The sequence below is a fragment of the Odocoileus virginianus genome, chromosome 4 (genome assembly GCF_023699985.2).
Source record: "Odocoileus virginianus isolate 20LAN1187 ecotype Illinois chromosome 4, Ovbor_1.2, whole genome shotgun sequence".
In the NCBI taxonomy this organism is placed as follows: Eukaryota; Metazoa; Chordata; class Mammalia; order Artiodactyla; family Cervidae; genus Odocoileus; species Odocoileus virginianus.
Window position 1 is genome coordinate 28,381,246 of NC_069677.1, and position 24,755 is coordinate 28,406,000.

At 37.0% G+C, this 24,755-nt stretch overlaps 1 long non-coding RNA gene and 1 other non-coding gene across 2 annotated transcripts in view; both read left to right on the forward strand.

Moving 5' to 3' along the window:
- LOC139034749 (uncharacterized) overlaps window positions 1-24,755 on the forward strand; it is a 242,329-nt gene that overhangs the window by 54,941 nt on the left and 162,633 nt on the right. The window lies entirely within an intron of this gene.
- Window positions 20,104-20,196, forward strand: LOC139034919 (small nucleolar RNA SNORD116). The gene has a single exon (XR_011487491.1). It is a non-coding gene; the product is annotated as a small nucleolar RNA SNORD116 (small nucleolar RNA).

Here is a 24,755-nt window from a genome sequence, read left to right on the forward strand (position 1 = left end):
GTAATTGCAGACATGAAATTAAAAGACGCTTACTGCTTGGAAGGAAAGTTATGACCAACCTAGACAGCATATTAAAAAGCAGAGACATTACTTTGTCAACAAAGGTCCATCTAGTCAAGGCTATGGTTTTTCCAGTGGTCATGTATGGATGTGAGAGTTGGACTGTGAAGAAAGTTGAGTGCTGAAGAATTGATGCTTTTGAACTGTGTGTTGGAGAAGACTCTTGAGAGTCCCTTGGACTGCAAGGAGATCCAACCAGTCCATCCTAAAGGAGATCAGTCTGGTTCTTTGGAAGGACTGATGTTGAAGCTGAAACTCCCAATACTTTGGCCACCTGATGCAAAGAACTGACTCATTTGAAAAGACCCTGATGCTGGGAAAGATTGAGGGCAGGAGGAGAAGGGGACGACAGAGGATGAGATGGTTAGATGGCATCACTGACTCAATGGACATGGGTTTGGGTGGACTTTGGCAGTTGGTGATGGACAGGGAGGCCTTGCGTTCTGCAGTTCATCGGGTTGCAAAGAGTCGGACACAACTGAGTCACTGAACTGAACTGAACACCTTCTCCAGATGAACACCTGGTCCAGATGTCTTTCCTTTACATCTGTGTCTCTTTTGTGTCTTGCATATAGGGTCTTGTTACCATCTTTCTAAATTCTATATATATACATTATAAACTTATTGAAATTTCTCTTTCTGACTTACTTCCCTCTGTATAATAGGCTCCAGTTCCATCCACCTCATTAGAACTGACTCAAATGCATTCTTTTTTATAGCTAAGTAATATTCCATTGTGTATATGTACCACAACTTCCTTATCCATTCATCTGCTGATGGACATCTAGGTTGCTTCCCTGTCCTAGCTATTGGAAACAGTGCTGCAATGAACATTGGGGTACATGTATCTCTTTAAATTCTGGTTTCCTCAGTGTGTATGCCCACCAGTGAGATTGCTAGCCATATGGCAGTTCTATTTCCAGTTTTTTAAGGAATCTCCACACTGTTCTCCATAGTGGCTGTACTAGCTTGCATTCCCACCAACAGTGTAAGAGGGTTCCCTTTTCTCCACACCCTCTCCAGCATTTAATATTTGTAGACTTTTTGATGGCTGCCATTCTGACTGGCGTGAGATGGTAGCTTATTGTGGTTTTCATTTGCATTTCTCTGACAATTAGTGATGTTGAGCATCTTTTCATGTGTTTGTTAGCCATCTGTATGTCTTTGGAGAAATGTCTGTTTAGTTCTTTGGTCCACTTTTTGATTGGATCGTTTATTTTTCTGATATTGAGATACATGAACTGATTGTATATACTGAAGATTAATTCTTTGTCAGTTGCTTCATTTGCTATTATTTTCTCCCATTCTGAAGGCTGTGTTTTCAACTTGCTTACAGTTTCATCTGCTGTTCAAAAGCTAAGTTTAATTAGGTCCCATTTGCTTATTTCTGTTTTTATTTCCATTACTCTGGGAAGTGGATCATAGAGGATCTTGCTGTGATTTATGTCAGAGTGTTCTGCCAATGTTTTCCTCCAAGAGTTTTATAGTTTCTGGTCTTACACTTACATCTTTAATCCATTTTGAGTTTATTTTTGTGTATTATGTTAGAAAGTGTTCTAGCTTCATTCTTTTACAGGTGGTTAACCAGTTTTCCCAGCACCACTTGTTAAAGAGATAGTCTTTTCTCCATTGTATATTCTTGCCTCCTTTGTCAAAGATAAAGTGTACATAGATTCGTGGATTTATCTCTGGGCTATTTTATTCCATAAATCTATGTTTCTGTCTTTATGCCAGTACCATACTGTCTTGATGACTGTGGCTTTGTAGTGTAGTCTGAAGTCAGGAAGGTTGATTCCTCCAGTTCCATTCTTCTTTCTCAAGATTGCTTTGGCTATTCAAGGTTTTTTATGTTTCCATACAAATTATGAAATTATTTTTTCTAGTTCTCTAAAAAATACCTTTGGTAGATTGATAGGGAGTGCATTGACTCTGTAGATTGCTTTGTGTCATATACTCATTTTCAATATATTAATTCTTCCAATCCACGAACATGGTATATTTCTCCATCTATTTGTGTCATCTTTGATTTCTTTCATCATTGTTTTATAGTTTTCTATATATAGGTCTTTTGTTTCTTTAGGTAAATTTATTCTTAAGTATTTTATTCTGTGCATTGCAATGGTGAATGGGGTTGTTTCCTTAATTTCTCTTTCTGTTTTTTCATTGTTAGTGTATAGGAATGCAAGGGATTTCTGTGTATTAATTTTATATCCTGCAACTTTACCATATTCATTGATTAGCTCTAGTAATTTTCTGGTGATATCTTTAGGGTTTTCTATCTAGAGGATCATGTCATTTACAGTGAGAGTTTTACTTCTTTTCCAATCTGGATTCCTTTTATTCCTTTTTCTGCTCTGATTGCTGTGGCCAAAACTTCCAAAACTATGTTGAATCCTACTGGTGAGAGTGGGAACCCTTTTCTTGTTCCTGATTTTAGAGAAAATGCTTTCAATTTTTTCACCATTGAGGATAATGTTTCCTGTTGGTTTGTTGTATATGGCTTTTATTATGTTGAGGTATGTTTCTTCTATGCCTGCTTTCTGGAGAGGTTTTTTTTTTTTTTTATCACAAATGGGTATTGAATTTTGTCAAAGGCTTTCTCTGCATCTATTGAGATAATCATATGATTTTAATCTTTAAATTTGTTAACATAGTGTATCACATTGATTGATTTGCAAATATTGAAGAATCCTTACATCCCTGGGATAAAGCCCACTTGGTCATCATGTATGATCTTTTAAATATGTTATTGTATCTGTTTGCTAGAATTTTGTTAGAGGATTTTTGCACCTATGTTCATCAGTGATTATGGCCTATAGTTTTCTTTTTTTGTGTGTGTGTGTGGCATCTTTTTCTGATTTTGGTATTAGGATGATGGTGACCTCATAGAATGAATTTGGGAGTTTACCTTCCTCTGCAATTTTCTGTAAGAGTTTGAGTAGGATACGTGTTAGCTCTTCTCTACATTTTTGGTAGAATTCACCTGTGAAACCATCTGGTCCTGAGTTTTTGTTTGTTGGAAGATTTTTGATTACAGATTTCCATGCTTGTGATGGGTCTGTTAAAATTTTCTAGTACTCCCTGGTTCAGGTTTAGAATGTTATACTTTTTGGAGAATTTGTCCATTTCTTCCAAGTTGTCCATTTTATTGGTGTATAATTGCTCATAGTAGTCTTTTATGATCTTTTGTTTTTCTGTGTTGTCTGTTGTGATTTAAACAGTATCATTTAAAGCTTGTGTTTCCGTGCTAATTTTCTGTTTGGTTGATCTATCCATAGGTGTGAGTGGGGTATTAAAGTCCCCCACTCTTATTATGTTACTGTTAATTTCCCCTTTCATACTTGATAGCATTTGCCTTACATATTGAGGTGCTCCTATGTTGGGTGCATGTATATTTAAAATTGTTATTTCTTCTTCTTGGATTGATCCTCTGATCATTATGTAGCAGCCTTCTTTGTCTCTTATCATGGTCTTTATTTCAAAATCTATTTTGCCTGATATGAGTATTGCTATTCCTGCTTTCTTTTGATCTCCATTTGCATGAAATATCTTTTTCCAGCCCCTCACTTCCAGTCCGTATGTATCTCTAGGTTTGAGGTGGGGCTCTTGTAGACAGCATATATAGGGGTCTAATTTTTGTATCCATTTGACCAGTCCTTGTCTTTTGGTTGGATCATTTAACCCATTTACATTTAAGGGTAATTATTGATAAGTAATATCCGCTGGATCATCAAAAAAGCAAGAGAGTTCCAGAAAAACATCTATTTCTTCTTTATTGACTATGCCAAAGCCTTCGACTGTGTGGATCACAATAAACTGTGGAAAATTCTGAAAGAGATGGGAATACAAGACCACCTGACCTGCCTATTCAGAAACCTGTATGCAGGTCAGGAAGCAACAGTTAGAACTGGACATGGAACAACAGACTGGTTCCAAATAGGAAAAGGAGTACATCAAGGCTGTATATTGTCACCCTGCTTATTTAACTTATATGCAGAGTACATCATGAGAAATTCTGGGCTGGAAGAAGCACAATCTGGAATCAAGATTGCCGGGAGAAATATCAATAACCTCAGATATGCAGATGACACCACCCTTATGGCTGAGAGTGAAGAGGAACTAAAGAGCCTCTTGATGAAAGTGAAAGAGGAGAGTGAAAAAGTTGGCTTAAAGCTTAACATTCAGAAAACTAAGATCATGAATCTGGTCCCATCACTTCATGGGAAATAAATGGGGAGAGAGTAGAAACAGTGTCAGACTTAATTTTTGGGGGCTCCATAATCACTGCAGATGGTGAATGCAGCCATGAAAGTAAAAGATGCTTACTCCTTGGAAGGAAAGTTATGACCAACCTAGATAGCATATTAAAAAGCAGAGACATTACTTTGCCAACAAAGGTCCATCTGGTCAAGGCTATGGTTTTACCAGTGGTCATGTATGGATGTGAGAGTTGGACTATAAAGAAAGCTGAGCACCGAAGAATTGATGCTTTTCAACTGTGGTGTTGGAGAAGACTCTTGAGAGCCCCTTGCGCTGCAAGGAGATCCAACCAGTCCATCCTAAAGGAAATCAGTCCTGGGTGTTCATTGGAAGGACTGATGCTGAAGCTGAAACTCCAGTACTTTGGCCACCTCATGCAAAGAGTTGACTCATTGGAAAAGACCCTGATGCTGGGAGGGATTGGGGGCAGGAGGAGAAGGGGACGACAGAGGATGAGATGGCTGGATGGCATCACCAACTCGATGGGCATGAGATTGAGTAAACTCTGGGAGTTGGTGATGGACAAGGAGGCCTGGCATGCTGCGATTCATGGGGTCGCAAAGAGTCAGATACGACTGAGCGACTGAACTGAACTGAACTGAGGATTCCATTACCATTTATTTTTTTATTTTGCGTTCATTTTTATAAACCTTTTCTCCATTTCCTGTCTAGAGAAGATCCTTTAGCATTTGTTGAAGAGCTGGTTTGTTGGTGCTGAATTCTCTCAGGTTTTGCTTGTCTGTAATGTTTTTGATTTCTCCTTCATATCTGAATTAGATCCTTCTTGGTAGAGTAATCTTGGTTGTAGATTTTTCTCTTTCATCATTCTAAGTATGTCCTGCCATTCCCTTGTGGCTTGAAAAGTTTCTATTGAAAGATCAGCTGTTATCCTTATGGGGATCCCATTTTGTGTTATTGTTTCTTTTACCTTGCTGCTTTTAATATGCTCTTTGTGTTTGATCTTTGTTAGTTTGATTAATATGTGTCATGGGGTGTTTCTCCTTGGGTTTATCCTTTTTGAGACTATCTGGGTTTCTTGGGTTGCTGTCTCCTTCCCCATTTTAGGGAAGTTTTTTGACTATTATCTCCTCAAGTATTTTCTCATGCCCTTTCTTTTGGTCTTCTTATTCTGGGACACCTGTGAGTTGAATGTTGGGGCATTTAACATTGTCTCAGATGTCTCTGAGGTTGTCCTCATTTCTTTTAATTCTTTTTTCTTTTTTCCTCTCTGCTTCATTTATTTCCACCGTTCTATCTTCCACTGCACTTATCCCATCTTCTGCCTGTTATTCTACTGTTGGTTTCCTCCAGAGTGCTTTTAATCTCAGTTATTGCATCATTCATTAATGATTGACTCTTCTTTATTTTTTTTATAGGTCCTTGTTAAACAGTCTTGCATCTTCTCAATCCTTGTCTCTAGTCTATTTATCTGTAACTCCATTTTGTTTTCAAGATTTTGGATCATCTTTACTATCATTATTCTGATTCTTTTCCAGGTAGACTCCCTATCTCTTCCTCTTTTGCTTGGTTTGGTGGGCTTTTGTCATGTTCTTTCACCTGCTGAAGGAATATGACAAAATATCTCTGCCTTTTCACTTTGCTGTCTTTGGCTTTCTGCAAGCTGAAAGTTTGTGGTTTCTCTTAATTGTAGAGTCTGCTCCCTAGGGTGGGGAGTTGGACCAGTGGCTTGTCAAGGTTTCCTGGTCGAGGGAGCTTGTGTCTGTGTTCTGGTGGGTAAAGCTGGATCTCTGCTCTCTGGAGTGCAATGAAGTGTCCAGTAGTGAGTATTCAGCTATCTGTGGGTTTGGCATGGCTTTGGGCAGCCTGTCTTTTAATATTCAGGGTTGTGTTCCTGTTTTGCTGAAGAATTAGCATGGTATGACTTGCACTGGAACTTGTTGGCTCTTGGGTGTAGCTTGGTTTCAGTGTAGGTATGTAGACTTTTGGGTGAGATTTTGCCTATTAATGTTCCCTGGAGTCAGGAGTTCTCTGATGTTCTAAAGTTCTGAAGTTAAGCCTCCTGCTTCTGGCTTTTGGTCCCTCTCTTACAGTAGCCTCAAGACTTCTCCACAGAACAGAAGATAAAACCCCTAGGTTAATGGTGAAACAATTCTCCACAGCCAGGAACACCCAGAGAGATACACTGAGTTATGTGGAAAAGGAAATATGGAGGAGGGAGATAGAGGTGGCCAGAGGGAGAAATGGGGCAGTCAACAGGGGAGAGAGTAGTCTCAGTTCATTTCAGCTCAGTCGCTCAGTCGTGTCCAACTCTTTGTGATCCCATGAATTGCAGCACGCCTAGCCAGTAATCAAATCCCTAAGAGCTCCACAGCCTGGAACACCCAGAGAAATTCACAGGGTTATGCAGAGAAGAGATGAGGGATGCAGGAGATAGAGGTGACCTGGAGGAGAAAAGGGAGCGTCAAAGGGGAGAGAGCAATCAAGCCAGTAATCAAATCCCTCCTTTTGAAGAGATTGGGCTGCCTTTCTGGGTGCCTGGTGTCCTCTGCCAGTGTTCAGAAGTGGTTTTGTGGAATCTGTTCAACATTCAAATGATCTTTTGATGAATTTGTGGGGGAGAAAGTGGACTCCTTATCCTAGTGCTCTGCCATCTTGAGACTGCCCCCTCAATTTCTTTTTTTATTGAAATACAGTTTACTTAAATATGTTGCATTAGTTTCAGCTGTACAGCAAAAAGATTCAGTTTTATATATATATATATATATATATGTATATATATATATATATATATATAAGATTTCTTTTTCCATTATAGTTTATTACTAAGGTATTGAATATAGTTCCCTGTGTTATATAGTAGGACCTTGTTGTTTATCTATTTTATATATAGTTGAGTGTATATGCTAATCCCAAACCCCTAATTTATTTGTCCTTCCTTCCCCTTTTGTAATCATAAATTCATTTTCTATGTCTGTGAGTCTTCTTGTTTTGTAAATAACTTCATTTGTATCACTTTGTGATATCATATGATATCTTTATTTTTCTGACTTGCTTCACTTATAATAATTTCTAAGTACATCTATGTTGCTACACGTGACACTGCTTCATTCCTTTTATGGCTGGGTAATATCCCACCAGTGCTTCCCTGATAGCTCAGTTGGTAAAGAATCCACCTGCAATGCAGGAGACCCTGGTTTGATTCCTGGGTCATAAAGATCCACTGGAGAAGGGATAGGCTACCCACTCCACTATTCTTGGGCTTCCCTTGTGGCTCAGTTGGTAAAAAATCCACTTGCAATGTGGGAGAGCCCAGTTCAATCCCTGGATTGGGAAGATCCCTGGAGAAGGGAAAGGCTACCCACTCCAGTATTCTGGCCTGGAGAATCCCATGGACTGTATAGTCCATAGGGTTGCAAAGAGTTGGACATGACTGAACAACTTTCACAATATTCCACCATATATTTACTATATAACACATCTTCTTTTTTTGAATTAGAAATAACTCTTAAATTTATTTCTCTAATTTTTATTGGAGTATGGTTTATTTAAAGTGTTGTGTTAGTTTCAGGTGTACCATGAAGTGAATCAGTTCTACGTATGCATATAGCCACCTTTTTAGATTCTTTTCCCAAATGGTCATTATAGAGTGTTGAGGACAGTTCTCTGTGCTATACAGTAGGTGTATATCTATTACTATATATATATATATATAACTATATATATCTGTATATCTATTACTTATCTATTTTATATATAGTACTGTGTATATGTCAATCTGAATCTCCTAATTTATCCCTCTCCCCTACCCCTGGTAACTATAAGTTTTTCCACATTTGTAACTCTATTTCTGTTTTGTAAATAAGTTAATTTTCTAGATTACACATATAAGCAGTATTATGTGGCATTTGTCTTTCTCTGTCTGACTTACTTCCTTCAATATGACAATCTCTGAGTCTATCCTTGTTGTTGCAAATGACATTATTTCATTATTTTTTGTGGCCAAGTAATATTCCATTTTATATATGTACTACATCTTCTTTATCCATTCATCTTTTGATGGACATTTAGGTTGCTTCCATGTCTTAGGCTATAAGATACTGCTACTATGAAAACTGGGATGCATGTATCTTTTAGAATTAGAGTTTTCTCCAATTATATGCCCATGTGTGGGATTGCTGGATCATATGTTAATGCTATTTTTAGTTTTTTAAGGAGCCTTCATACTGTTTTTCATAATGGCTGTACCAAATTACATTCCCACCAATGGTGTGGGAGAATTCCCTTTTTACCCTCTCCAGCACTTAGTATTTGTAGACTTTGAAGATGGTCATTCTGACCTCTGTGACATGCTTCCTCATTGGCTTTGATTTGCATTTCTCTAGTAATTAACGATGTTGAGCATCCTTTCATGTGCCTATTGTCCATCTGGATGTCTTCTTCAGAGAAATGTCTATTTGAATCTTCTGCCCATTTTTTTATTTTTAATTTTTTAGTTGTATGAGCTGTTTGTATATTTTTGTTCCAACTTCTTGACATGCTTCTCAAAATTTCCAGAACCTGTTTATTCTGAACTTTAATGAGACTGACTTTAATATTTCAACATTGTAATTTTGGCTGCTGAGAAGAGATATCTTTAAAATATTAGGAAGGATACTTCTAGTGTTAGTTTTTGCATATGGATTTTGTTTTTATTCATTGTACGAATACTATCAACAAGCTGCAGAATAATTTTTTTTTTTCTTCAAATAGGTCTCAGGCTTTAACCTAGTTTTGCCCCTGAGTCTTTCCTGGGTCTTCAAGTTGGCTTTAAAGTTTTTGAGCTCAGGATATTTCCAAATGGGCAAAGAAATAATTGAAAGCCAAGTGTTGGCTCTGCTAGCTGTTCACCTAGAAGAATCTCCTGATTTCAAGGCAACTTAGGATTGTAGGTGAAAGTTGTTTTCACCACAAACTGAGGTCCTTCCAGTTGAAATCTATGTGTCAATCTAGTCATACATTTTATGGTGTTTCATTCACCTAAAAAATGTTATTTAGTGACAGATTCTAAATACTATTACATCTGAATAAATACACTTATACTATGTTTTACTCATGAAAAAGTTCAGGATTGCTTATATCAGATATAAGCATGGATAGGGCAGCTTTTAGTAAAGGATAAATAAAACTGCAAGTCACAGACACAGATTTTTACTGTGTGTATCCACATAATGGATATTGAACAACCTGTACTTTCCTTACTTATTGTTTTAATCAATTCATTTATATGTTTTCTCCTCTGAAAGTTTTTCTTCCTTGTCTAAGTCACAGAGCTTATTATGTTAATTATTTCAAGGGAGTTTCAAACCAAAAGCTTTTGATGGTATCCTAAAAAATACCAGAACATTTGTACATTCACTAGAGGAAATATTTTTTCATTCTTTGTCTTAAATTATAAAAGTTGTACCAATTACAGCAACTACCTTTAATGTTGTCTGTTTCATCCATTCATCAAATATTATTGATTTATTTAGTATGTATTATTACCAGGTACTATCTTTGAGAGAAAGAATATAAAGATTAATATGTCAAATTCCATGCCCTTCAGATACTGATTGTCTGAAAAGAAAAATATCTAAACAAAATAATTCAGATCAATGTAGTAAATACTAGGACCATTTACTTTCAGAATATGGAGAATGGTCATCTAAATCAGAGTGAAGTTCATGGAAATTCACTGACAGTAACAGTGAATATTTGTCCTCCTCTTCTTCAATTATGATGGAATTTTTAGTTATATACATAAATATTCAGCTATAGCCTACATTTCATCTAACTGTAGCCATGTCAATAAGTTCTAGTCAAAAGAATGTGAAGGGAAGTGATGTGTGTCCCTTTGAGGTCACACCTCATTCCTTCTCTTTCTCCATATGGTTTCCTAGGATGTGAATACTGTGAAAAGCCATCAGAATCCATATGAAGAGAGCAATATCCTAGGAGCAATAAAGAGATTGGGTTCCTATGATCCTGTAAAGCAGGATCATTGTCCTCTAGATTACTAATATAAGAGGGGAAAAAAATGCCTTTGTATAAACTATTTAGCTGCATCTAGATCCAAGTTAATATAGTGATCTTTCCTCAGTCTTCACCCGTTTCAGTTTATTTTGACTGTATTCACCACTTCTCATATTTACAAGCTTCTTTATTGATGTCTTTGTTGTGGTTCTCTTAATGCCTCTCAAATGTTTCATCAGTCTCTTTTAATACTCTTTTTCCTGTTTCTGCTGCTAATGTGGAACTTCCTTAAGGCTTTTTCCTTGACCGTCTTCATCTTTCCTCTTTTTTTAACTTTAGAATTTCATGACTTTAATAGCCCTACTTTGAAACTGATTTCCAAAGCTCTGTTGCTCTCCTAAAGTCCTAAAGTCCTGTGGGTTTCAGGTCTAAGTGTTCAACTGACTTCAATAAATTTTCACTTGAGTGTCCTGCTGCCATTTCATATTCAGTTGGTTTAAATTTAAGCTCATGTTCCTCTCCAAACCAAACTTCCTTCTGGAGTTTACTATTTATGCTAATAACATCATTATTTTTCCAGTCATTTTTTGCTATTTATGCTAATAAGATCATTATTCTCCCAGTCATTTATGTTTAAACTTTGGCATTGTCTTAAGTTTCTCCTCTCTTACCTGTCAACTTAAGTTTAAAATGGTAGACTGCCTGAATCCCTTCCTTTTATTGTCCTGGCCTCCAATAATCTTCTTCATAGAGATGGAGATGATAATTTCAGTATCCAGTACACTTTAATTCCAACTTGCCAAAACCTCATCAAAGTAGCTGGTTTTAGGTCACCTTTGTGGGAAATCCTAATCTAGGTAACTCAGAAAGAATTTTGATGGCAACTCAATTAGATTCCTTTGTATAAATTATGAACCCATATCTCTGATTCTTCTTTTCCCTTACTACTAATTCCTTGTTCTTTCATCTTCTTCACATAATTCCTGGCTATAAAGCTCATCTGCACATACTCTCTTAAATATTTGCCCATTTTTCATTTAGTGATTATTATTTACCCCTTTTTGTTTGTCTATAAACATACCATCACTTTTCCTCCGAGTTAATGCCTTCAAATATAATTATAACAAAATGATTGGATATTACTACTGTGAATAATTCAAGGGCTTGCTATTGGGTAATTTGTTGTTAGTTCACTGAACTTGGAGTTTTGGGGACATATTTCAAGCGCATAAATTTGAGTTCAACTTTTGAGTCAGGGCTTGTAGCTAACCACATACTAGCTTTCCTACCCTCTCCTTGTATTCCCAACACTGATGTCTTCTCTCTACTGCCATATTTTATTATATAACACTAAGCTCCAGTAAATCTTATGTTAAAATGATCTCTACCTATAGCTCTTTCTAGTTAGCCCAATTGTTATCATTTTGGTTTTGGCTCTCATTAACTCATGCTTTAACACTTTGCCTTGTCCTTTGGACTTCGTGCTTCACCTTACACCTGTCCATCCTCTGTCCAGCACTCCTGCAAGGAAGGAGGTGACTGGTGGGTGAGCAAGTGAAGCTTCATCTGTATTTATAGCTGCTCCCCAGTGTGCTTCAATTATCCTGAAATTATCCCTGCTCCAAGTCTGTGGAAAAATTGTCTTCCATGAAACTGGTCTCTGGTGCCAAAAGGGTTGGGGCTGCTTGTCTAAATATTTGAAGCCTTATTTAGTTCACAAGGCAGAATTTTGGCTCTTGAAGCAGTAATAACGGAATTTAGCCACATATTCCCAAAACTAATTTATGAATCTTATATTTGAAAAGCTATTTAGTTAACAAGTTAACTATCTCTGTCTGGTTTGTCTACCTTTTCTATCATACAAAAGTCAAACCATCAGAAAATAGTATATTAACAGCTGAATGGTATTATCTCAACACTCTGGAGAAATAATTTCATGTAATAAAGATTCAGTATCATGTATACTGTCCATTTTATAGATGGCTACTTGACTGACCAACATGTATACATTGATTTACCCAGTGTTTCTCACTTATATGCCACAAATTCTCCCTTAACATTAGTGCCAAGTGAAATTTTATCTCAGAAAAAATGACTGGTATGATTTCTTCTATCAAACAATAAGAAAATTGGAAAGAAATGAACATTTCTAATAGAGCCATTTCAGAGCTTTTCTTTTTTTGTTTTAGTTGCCAGGAAATCCAGAGTAAATATAGTGCTCCCAATTTCGCTAACTCCTCTCAAGTTGGTATAGTAACATCTATCACTTTTCTTTTAGCAACTTGTTTGGCTCCTAATTGCATATTTATAACTTTTCTCAAGTACTTGTTTTAGAAAAAGGAGAATATAAATCTTGCATACGTGTATAAATGACAAAAATTATTGCTTTTTCAGTCGAAGTTGTTTATTTCTTCAAACTGCTTGAAGAGTTTACTGATGGATTCTGAAGTTCTCAGTAGGTCTTCCTTCCATGCTGTTCTTTTGAACTCTGTAGTCAGCAAAGCCTGGATTTGGTAATTGTAATTATCAAATGAATTAGGTTGCAGCCTCACAAAGCACAGCAGCTGCTCAAGTTATAGCTTCAGAGTGGGGATAGATTGTGCTGATGCTAAAAACCAGCACCACTTGTTCACTAAAGCTTTTGGATCTGGATTTTTCTCTGTCCCTTGCTTAACATCCAAGTGTTGAGAAAAGGTGAATGAGCCAAAATGTTTCCATGTTCTTAAATTGCATGTGGTCTTTAAACTGTTTTTTCTTCATAGTTTGTGTTTTCCTGGCAAAGAAATCAACAGACACACTAGGTAATATTTCACATAATTTATCTATTTATAATAGATTTTGAGGCGTAAAGTTGAAAAACTGAACTGTAGTATCTTGAGACCAGCTATAGAATGCACAGGTCTTCAGAATGAACCTCAAAACTCCTTTACTGCTTAGGTTGACATTCCTCTTTTATGATAATCAGTGCCAATTTGTGTCATATTGCATTAACATTAAATGAACAAATAACACAAATAAGCACAAAATAATCATAACAATATCTGCATACTGAGTACCAACCAATGACTTCTAGCTACTACCTTTTCCTTTATCTAGAAAAAGAAATTACAGATGAATAAGTTTATACATAATTTGAAATTACACATTAATTAGTTTTCTACATTTAAAAGCTGACATACTACAGGCAAGGCAAACTTTTTCTGTTTATTTTACCACTTGTATTTGTTTTCTTTCTGTCATAACAAATTACCACAAATTTAGTGGCTTAAACATTACAAATGCATCTTGTAATTCTGGAAGTCAGAAGCCTGAAATGGGTCTCATTAGAGTAAAACCAAGGCATTGGCAGGATTGTGTTCCTTTCGGAGGCCTTAAGGGAGAATTCATTTCCTTGCCTTTTCCGTTTCTTGACCTGTAGCCCCTTCCTCCATCTTCCAAGCCAGCAACCTCAAGCCAAATCCTTCTCATGTTGCTATCTCTCTGGTTCTCTCTCTTCTATCTCCCTCTTCCACCTTTGTAATTACATTTGGTTCACTGGGTAATCCAGAATAATATCCATATTTTAAGATCATTGATTAGTAACCTTAATTCAAAATGTAATCTTAAACTCTCTAGCTATGTAATCTAACATATTCACAGGTTCCAGGAATTAGGACATGGATATTTTGGGGGCCTGTTATTTTGCCTACCTCACTGCTACCCATAAATCATTATTCAGTACCCTCTCCCCAGGAAATAAACTCTGTTATCCCGTTGGTGTATTCCTTCCAGATTTTTTCTTTGCATTTACCAAAACATACATGCATGCATAAAGACATGTAGTTTTGTTTTTGGTGTTTATCTACAACTTGCTTTGACTTCACATGTCTTAGAAAAGATATATTTGAATTCATACTACTAATATATTTTATTCTAACTGCTACATATTAGGTTATTATATATATTGTAAATATTTACTCCTCTTTTTTATTTTAAGCTATCCTTAAAAATATAGATTTTTTTAACCTTAGGACTTACTTTCTTGTGTTATGCTGAAGAAAATCACCCCTTACCTCAAAGTGATAATCATATTTACTTGCATTTTTCTGGTCATATTTTTATACATAGAGTAATATTCTGAAGTTTGAAATGAACATGATTGAAGTTACCACATTTATCATATTTTATGTTCCCTTATTTACATAGATGATTCGGTTTAAGGATGCTCTGTTATGTTTCACTGATCTCTTTGTTCCTGCACCTAGACCATATTATTTTAATTACTTTGATTTTAGAACTTGTCTTGATTTCTAGCTGGTGTAGACAGATATCTCTTTTATTTGCATTAAAAATAATTATAGCTTTTTCTGTTCACTGTCTTAGGAAAAGTCTGTCAAAAACTTGATGAAAGCTCTTATGGTATTTTGATTACACTGCATTGAATTAATAAGCTAATCCTGGGAGTATTGATATCTTTTCAATAAGCAACCTTCCTGCCTAAAAATATGTTATATTTCCACCTAGCAAACTCTTATATTTTTCAGTAGAGTTTTAAATTTTTTTCCATAAATATCTTGCATTTCCTGTTAGATCGCTTCCTACGTATTTTGTGGTTTCTGTTGCTATCGTGAGTAAGCTTGTCCTTCAATTCTCTTGTATTTCCTAGATTGACTGTTATATTGTCCTCACAAATGGACAGCTTTATCTTTACTTTCCAACCTTTCCTTATACCTCTTCATTTATTATTCATCATTCCTGCTCCAGATATTATTGTATCAGCTGGAGCTTACATTACAGTGTTGCACAGGCTGTGTCATCCTGATCTTATTTCCAGCTTTAATGGGATACCTTCAAAATTTCACTATTACTTCTTCTGCTCAATTCTACTTTGTCTCTCAGTTCACATTTGGGCTTTCCAGGTGGGGCTAGTGGTAAAGAATCCACCTGCCAATGCAGGAGACATGGGTTCGATCCCTGGGTTGGGAAGATCCTCTGGAGTAGGAACTGGCACCCCACTCCAGTACTCTTGGCTGAAAAATTCCATAGGATAAGCACAGGAGCCTTGCATGCTACAGTCCATGAGGCCGTGAACAGTTTGACATGACTGAATGACTGAGCATACACGCAGTTCACAATTGACACAAATAATGGAATGAAAAATTGAGTCTTTACAAAATTAAAATGAAAAATAAAATAGATAAAGTTTAGGTAAACCTGATCACAAAATTTATAAAGGTCGTAAGTAAACAACATTAAGAATTAAAAAGGGGCAAAACTACAGAGACAGATATAATCAACTTTATGCTAATACATTCTACACACTAGATGAAATGCAGTGTTTTCTCTACCTGCTCCCCTCCCTTGTAAAACAAACAGGCAAAAAAATGAAAAGACTAAAACTGACAGAACAAGAAAGAGCCAGTTTAGGATGATAAAAATGGAGTTATAAACATAAAAGTAGCTGATCTTCTCCCAAAACAAAGTATCAGGCCTAGATGGGGTGAGTTCTAACTAACCTTAAAAAAAGACAAGCTGTTTTGAAGCATAGAAAAAGATGATATGGTCCCCAGTTCATTTCTGAGGCAAGCATAATTCTACTAACAAAACGTTGGCCAACTGGCCAACCTGTCCAGAGCTCTGATATGGGAATTTCCTGTCAGAGTTGGTCTTCACTGGGTCAAATGGGTCTTTATACCCCACATTCCTCAGTCACCAGGTGTAGGCTACTCTGGGAAAATGTGGCCTCAGACAAGGGGACTCTTCATACCTGAGGAGGACATTGAAGAATCTGGCAGGCTGCCTTCTGACCATACTTCCTTTCTGTCCCTGAACAGATATTCTTTCCTTGAAGGGGGATCTAGTCGAGTATCTCTATGTCTAACACTTTATTTATTTTGTTCATTTTTTCATGTTTATTAAATCTAAAGCTTATGTCATTTACTTTCAGTTCTTCTTGATTAATAATAAGTGTATTTGTCTTATAAATGTCCCTCTGAATGTTACTTTGTCTACATTCCACACATTTCAATATGTAATGATATAATTGCTCATTCTATGCAGTTCATAATTTTCATTTATATTTGCTCTTGAATTAAAAAATTATTATTATGTTATAAATTTCTAAAGTATAGCTATAAGAATTCCTGATTGTAGAAATTTTCAGATTTTGGTCTGTTAATGCCATATAAGTTTATAGTGTACTAATGGATGCATATTGCTTCTGGGTTTACCATTGTTAATAGGGCTTTTTTGTAGAGATAGTGTATATGTGTGTGCTTATACATATATATATATACACACACACACACACACACACACACATATCCATACATACTTACATTTACTAACATTATATATAAATATGTGTGTGTATACATATACATATATATACAATTTTCTCTTTCTCCTATTCATACTCCTTCTCCTTTGCCTAGTCTTCAACCTCCTCTTCCTCCTCCTGAAAATAAAATAAATATGCCATGTGTATATAACACAATGAAATATTACTCAGTCATAAACATGAAATAATGCCATTTGCAGCAACATGGATGGACCTATAGATTATCGTACTAATGAAGTAGGTCAGATAGAGAAAGACAATATCATATGATGTAATGTATATGTGGACTGTAAAAAAATGAGACAAATGAACTTATTTACAAAACAGAAATAGACCCACAGACATAGAAAACAAGCTTATGGCTACCAAAGGGAAAATCACTGATCTGGCATGCCTGGTGTCCTTCAGATAAATTAGAAGTTTGGGATTACCAGCTTCTCTAGAAGCTGATAATAGAAGCTGTCTCTAGAATAGACACACTCTACTATGTATAAAATAGATAAACAACAAGGACCTATTATATAGCACTGGGGCCTATATTCAAATCTTGTAATAAACTATAATAGAAGAGAATCTGATAAAGAACACATACACACACACACACATACACACATATATATCAGTTCAGTCACTCAGTTGTGTCCACCTCTTTGTGACCCCATGGACTGCAGGCTTCCCTGTCCATCACCAACTCCCAAAGCTTTCTCAACTCACGTCCATCGAGTTCGTGATGCCATCCAACTGTCTCATCCTCTGTTGTCCCCTTCTCCTCCCACCTTCAATCTTTCCCAGCATCAGGGTCTTTTCCAAGGAGTCAGTTCTTCGCATCAGGTGGCCAAACTGTTGGAGTTTCAGCTTCAGCATCAGTCCTTCCAATGAACACCCGGGACTTATTTCCTTTAGGATGGACTGGTTGGTTCTCCTTGCAGTCCAAGGGCCTCTCAAGAGTCTTCTCCAACACCACAGTTCAAAAGCATCAATTCTTTGGCACTCAACTTTCTTTATAGTCCAGCTCTCACTTCCATACATGATTACTGGAAAAGCCATAGCTTTGACTAGATGGACTTTGTTGGCAAAGTAGTGCCTCTGCTTTTTAATATGCTATCTAGGTTGGTCATAGCTTTTCTTCCAAGGAGCAAGCATCTTTTAATTTCATGGTCACCATCTGCAGTGATTTTGGAGCGCCCCCTCCCCCCCCAAAAAAAACAAAGTCTGTCACTGTTTCCATTGTTTCCCCATCTATTTGACGTCAAGTGATGGGACCAGATGCCATGATCTTCATTTTTTGAATGTTGAGTTTTAAGCCAGTTTTTTCACTCTCCTCTTTCATCAAGAGGCTCCTCAGTTCCTCTTCACTTTCTGTCATAAGGGTGGTGTCATCTGCATATCTGAGGTTATTAATATTTCTCCCAGCAATCTTGATTCCAGCCTGTGCTTCATCTAGCCCGGCATTTTGCATGATACACTCTGAATAGAAGTTAAATAAGCAGGGTGACAATATACCACCTTGATGTATTCCTTCCCCTATTTGAAACCAGTCTGTTGTTCCATGTCCTGTTCTAACTGTTGCTTCTTGACCTGCATATAGATTTCTCTGGAGGCAGGTAAGGTGGTCTGGTATTCCCATCTCTTTAAGAATTTACCACAGTTTGTTGTGATCCACACAGTGAAAGGCTTTGGTCAATAAAGCAGAAATAGATGTTTTTCTGGAACTCTTTGCTTTTTCGATGATCCAGTGGATGTTGGCAATTTGATCTCTGGTTCCTCTGGCTTTTCTAAATCCAGTTTGAACATCTGGAAGTTCACAGTTCATGTACTGTTGAAGTCTGTCTTAGAAAACTTTGAGCATTACTTTGCTAGCATATGAGATGAGTGCATCTGTGCAGTAGTTTGAACATTTTTTGGCATTGGAATGAATACTGACCTTTTCCAGTCCTGTGGCCACTGCTGAGTTTTCCAAATTTGCTGGCATTTTGAGTGCAGAACTGTCACAGCATCATCTTTTAGGATTTGAAATAGCTTAACTGGAATTTCATCACCTCCACTAACTTTGTTCATGTAATGCCTCCTAAGGGCCACTTGACTTCACAAATCAAGGTGTTTGGCTCTAGATGAATGACCTCACCATCATGGTTATCCAGGTCATTAAGATCTTTTTTGTATAGTTCTGTGTATTCTTGTCACCTCCTCTTAATATTTTTTGCTTCTGTTAGGTCCTTATTATTTCTCTCCTTTATATTGCCCATTCTTGCATGGAATTCTTGATTTCTCCAATTTTCTTGAAGAGATTTCTAGTCTCTCCCATTATACTGTTTACCTCTATTTCTTTGCACTGTTCATTTAAGAAGTCCTTCTTATCTCTCCTTGCTATTCTCTGGAATTCTGCTTTCAGTTGGGTATATCTTTCCCTTTTTCCCTTGCCTTTTGCTTTTCTTCTTTCCTCAGCTATTTGTAAGGCCTCCTCAGACAACCATTTTGCCTTCTTGTATTTCTTTTTCTTTGGGATGGTTTTTGGTCACTGACTCCTTTACAGTGTTACAAACCTCCATCCATAGTTCCTCAGGCATTCAATCTACTAGATCTAGTCACTTGAATCTCTTCATCACCTCCACTGTCTAATCAGTAGGGGTTTGATTTAGGTCATTCCTAAATGGCCTAAATTTCTCTTTCTTCATTTTAATTGAAAAAAGAATTTTTTTTTTGCAATAAGGAACTGTATTTTGTAATAAGGAACTCATGATCTGAGCCACAATCAGCTCCAGGTCTTGTTTTTGCTGACTGTATAGAGCGTCTCCATCTTTGGTTGAAAAGAACATAATCAATCTGATTTTGGTATTGACCATCTGGTGATGTCCATGTGTAGAGTCATCTCTTGGATTGTTGGAAAAGGATATTTTGCTATGACTGATGTGTTCTCTTTTACATTTTTTAATTTTTATTTTAATTTTTTTCATTGTATAACTTCCTTTAAAGTTAAATTTATACAAATCAATCTATTCCTCTTCCTTCAAAAAAGATATTATCTATTCAGTTGGAAAATTAGCTAAAGAAATCTTCCAATTAAAATTATCTAATTTATATTTTATTATAATAATAGATATTTCTACCATTTTCACATTCTTAAGCTTTAAATTAACTTGAAATTTTGATTTTTTAATAGTTTAAATTTCCCAAGTAAAAGGTCTTTACAATTTGTAGTTGTAAATCTCTTAAACATCATACTTTATTACAGATGGTGGGAAGACTGGCCAGGACTCCTTTTATTTAGAAGCCATAGATTCCATAGCTCAAACATAGACTGCAAAACCATCTTCAAAGAATTTTCTCCCAGAATTTCAACCTTGAAGAATAATTCTTGGATAACCATTATTAAACATATAATGCCATTGCATTTCTGTGTCACAGGAAGATTTTCTACCTTTACCTATTTTTGTGCTGCTATTTAATGAGTCACATTTCTAAAAGCCAACTTAAGCCAAGCACACAAAAAATAGTAATTTAAAAACATGAGTCGATCGATGACGACACCCTCTCATGCATTCCGTGGAAAATCTGAACAAAATGAGTGAGAACTCACTACCGTCTCCTCATCGAAACTGAGGTCCAGCATGTTAAAAAATAAATAAATAAATAAATAAAAACATGAGTCAATTAATAACAAGAGATCAGTAGATCATTATACAGAGCGAAGTAAGCCAGAAAGATAAAGACCATTACAGTATACTAACACATATATATGGAATTTAGAAAGATGGTAGCGATAACCCTATATGCAAAACAGGAAAAGAGACTCAGATGTATAGAACAGACTTGTGGACTCTGGGATCAGTTGTTTCAAGATCACTTCAGTTTTTGTTTTTTTTTTTTTCTGTTACTAATGACAGTTTACTGTGTGTGGCCTTAAGAAGCAGATGAAACTGTTGGTTAATCACTGCCAAAATAATAGTGAAATATATTAATCATGTTCAAAGCAAAGATTACTGATTTCATCATTCCTTGTTCAAATGTGTCATTGTAGACAGGGCTGGTATTCAACCAGAGGGTGATAGAATAGGCCATGTTGGTTGACAAAGATCCGTCCAGAAAATTTAAAAAAAAAAAAATACATAGCTTTAAAAATTCTTATAAACATATCCAAATTCTAATCTTTCTACCTGGTTTGTTTAATAAAGAAGTTTCAGAAATACTTCACTATATTTTTACTAAAGGAAAAGTTTCAAAGCAATGAAACTCGGAAGATTAATTGAACCCAGTTGGCTCTCTTTAGTACATTTACACAGTCTCAAGTGCTAGTTTGTTATCTTCAGGGAGAGAGATTTAAGCCACACAAATTAAAAAAAAAATTTCTTAGAGCATAAGATTTTGTCTTTTTTATGAAAATTTATTTTTCATATTATCCACCAATTTCCTTTTAATTGATGGATAATATGGGATTCCCTGGTAGCTCAGCTGGTAAAGAATCCACCTGTATTGCAGGAGACCCCAGTTTGCATTCCTGGGTTGGGAGGTATTGCTGGAGAAGGGACAGGCTGCCCACTCTAGTATTTTTGGGCTTCCCTGGTGGCTCAGCCAGTAAAGAATCAACCTACAATGCGGGAGACCTGGGTTCAATCCCTGGGTTGGGAAGATCCCTTGGAGAAGGGAATGGCTACCCACTCCAGTATTCTGGCCTGGAGAATTCTGTGATTATATAGTCCATAGGGTCACAAAGTCAGACAGACTGAATGACTTTCACTTCACTTACTTTACGGTATTGTGCTGGTTTGTGCCATATGTCAACATGCTAGCATTGCACTTCAAGTTTCAAAACTTTTACTTTAAAACACTTTACTGAGACCAATTTTTTTTTTTTTTAGGTTGGTCCTTCTTAGAGGATCAATAAAAGCCCAGCATTTCCCCACTCTCACCTCTTAAAACATTTGGCATTCATCCACTTTCCCTTGTCTTTTTAGCCTTTTATTGCTACAGTTCTCAGATTCCTTCTGTATGCTTGTATATAGACAGGTCAACTGTCAAAGATGTAGGCTATCTTACACAGTGTCTTATCTTCTTTAGCCACTCTCTTATCTTTGATGTCCTTGATTAGGACAGTCCAGTGATTCAGATGCTAGTCCTCAATCAGCTGCTAGAGATTCTGATCATCATCTTTGATTCATCATCCTGGGATCAATCGTGGGAACAATACCCAGGGAGACAGCCTTGACAGAGAGACAGAGGTAGATATCTTCCAGTGGCCATAGTTTGCATACTATGGTTTGCAACCACTTTCTTTTTTGGGTACCAGGAAGAAAGGGGCAAAGCCTTCCCCTGTTTTGTCCTTGAAGTTCTCTCCTCGTGATGTGGCATGACTACTACTTCCCCTGGGTTAGCTACAACTTTGCACTTCCAGTACTCAAATGGCCTGGGCAGAGTTTGCTGTACTGATCTGCTAGAGTTTGCAAGCTTTCTTCTCTTCCTGGTCCTTTTTGATTCACTCATCACCTTCTGGCTGTAGCCCTTGGGCAGCTTTCCCCTTTCCTCCACTTCCAGAGATGACTTCAGTTCCATTTATTTATGCATCTCTCCCCAGATTCTTTCAGAGCCATGAAAGTTTCTGAACCATTTCTGAACCTGTTACTGTAGTAAGTCAAATATTTACTAGCATAAATAAATGTTGCATTTCTTTTTGACACCCCATTGTGGAGATTGGATTAGTCTGTTTCTTCATTTTTCTTGCCAAACACTATTCTAGTCTCCCTGTAATTCTCTCAGTGCAGGTCAAGTTGTATTACCAGTGTCTCTGCAGAGACCAGAAAAACCCTGCCCAATGTAGCAAAGATTCCTTAAGAAATCTTTGTGAACTGACATAACCTTTCCAATCCCTAACCTAAGTCACTGGGAAACGGACTTCTGCAATTTTCCAGTTGAAGTAAAGAAAGAAATTCTGTGTGTAAAATGCTAAAGTCAAAATCTAGCTTGAAGTTTTTCTCCAGGCAATAAGGCTAATGAGTAGAATAGATAGACATCATGGATTGAAAGAAATACTTGACATTATCCACATCAACAAAGCACCCGGAAGAGTGATAGAATGCACTGTTTCCAGAAAATATCTTGGGCTTGCAGACTGAAATGAGTTATATCATAATAGTTGTTGTTCAGTTACTAAGTCACATCTGACTCTTTGTGACCCCATGTGAGCCCAGCACACCAGGCTTCCCTGTCCTTTACCACCTTTCAGAGTTTGTTCAAACTCATGTCCTTTGAGTTGGTGATGCCATCAAACCATCTCATCCTCCTTCACCCACTTCTCCTCCTGCCCTCAATCTTTCCCAGCATCAGGGTCTTTCCAATGAGTGAGCACTTTGCCACGTAGCCAAAGTATTGTAGCTTCAGCTTCAGCATCAGTCCTTCCAGTGAATATTCAGGGTTGATTTCCTCTAGGATTGACAGGTTTGATCTCCTTGCTTCCCAAGTGACTCTCAAGAGTCTCCTCCAGCACCACAGTTCAAAAGCATCAATTCTTTGCTCAGCCTTCTTTATGTTCTAACTTTCATATCTGTACATGACTCATGATTCATATCATAATATATGATCCAAAATTCATCCTTCAGGATCTAATTGTGCTTTTTGGGGAGAGGGGGACACAAATCCCTCCAAACCTCTCTCCAGACCTTTGCAAAAAGATGAGATTAACTAGACTATGTATAGCTCTACCTTTCATTATGAATTTGTTTCTGTGTGGTTTCCTCCCATCCTAATGTCTGTGGCATGGCACAGATGTCTGTTAACAAGAAAACTGACTGTGAACCTTGAGAATTTCACCCCCAGGTGCTCCATGGAGTATAACAGTGTTCTTAGGACACCTTAATTTTCTGATCATATATTTGTAAATATTATTCAGCTTCTCCCTCTTTTTTTTAGTTTTTATTTTTAAAATATTCTTCTGCAAGTTCTTTCTGACCTATACAGTTCAGTTCAGTTGCTCAGTTGTGTCTGACTCTTTGCGACCCCATGAACCACAGCACGCCAGGCCTCCCTGTCCATCACCAACTTCCAGAGTCCACCCAAACCCATGTCCATTGAGTAGGTTATGCCATCCAACCATCTCATCTCTGTTGTCCCCTTCTCCTCCTGCCCTCAATCTTTCCCAGCATCAGGGTCTTTTCAAATGAGTCAACTCTTCGCATGAAGTGGCCAAAGTATTGGAGTTTCAGCTTCAACATCAGTCCTTTCAATGAACACCCAGGATTGATCTCGTTAGAATGGACTGGTTGGATCTCTGTGCAGTCCAAGGGACTCTCAAGAGTCTTCTCCAACCCCACAGTTCAAAAGCATCAATTCTTTGGCACTCAGCTTTCTTTATAGTCCAACTCTCACATCCATACATGACCACTGGAAAAACCATAGCCTTGACTAGACAGACCTTTGTTGACAAACTAATGTCTTTGCTTTTTAATATGTTGTCTAGGTTGGTCATAACTTTCCTTCCAAGGAGTAAGTATCTTTTAATTTCATGTCTGCAATCACCATCTGCAGTGATTTTGGAGCTCAGAAAAATAAAGTCTAACACTGTTTCCACTGTTTCCCCATCTGTTCGCCATGAAGTAATGGGACCAGATGCCATGATCTTAGTTTTCTGAATGTTGAGCTTTAAGCCAACTTTTTCACTCTCCTCTTTCACTTTCATCAAGAGGCTCTTTAGTTCCTCTTCACTCTCTGCCGTAACAGTGGTGTCATCTGCATATCTGAGGTTATTGATATTTCTCCCAGCAATCTTGATTCCAGCTTGTGCTTCCTCCAGCCCAGAATTTCTCATGATGTACTCTGCATATAAGTTAAATAAGCAGTGTGACAATATACAGCCTTGATGTACTCCTTTTCCTATTTGGAACCAGTCTGTTGGTCCATGTCCAGTTCTAACTGTTTCTTCCTGACCTGCATACAGGTTTCTCAGGAGGCAGGTCAGGAGGTCTGGTGTTCCCATCTCCTTCAGAATTTTCCACAGTTTATTGTGATCCACACAGTCAAAGGCTTTGGCATAGTCAATAAAGCAGAAATAGATGTTTTTCTGGAACTCTTGCTTTTTTGTTGATCCAGCAGATGTTGGCAATTTGATCTCTGGTTCCTCTGCCTTTTCTAAAAGCAGCTTGAACATCTGGAAGTTCTCGGTTCACATATTGCTGAA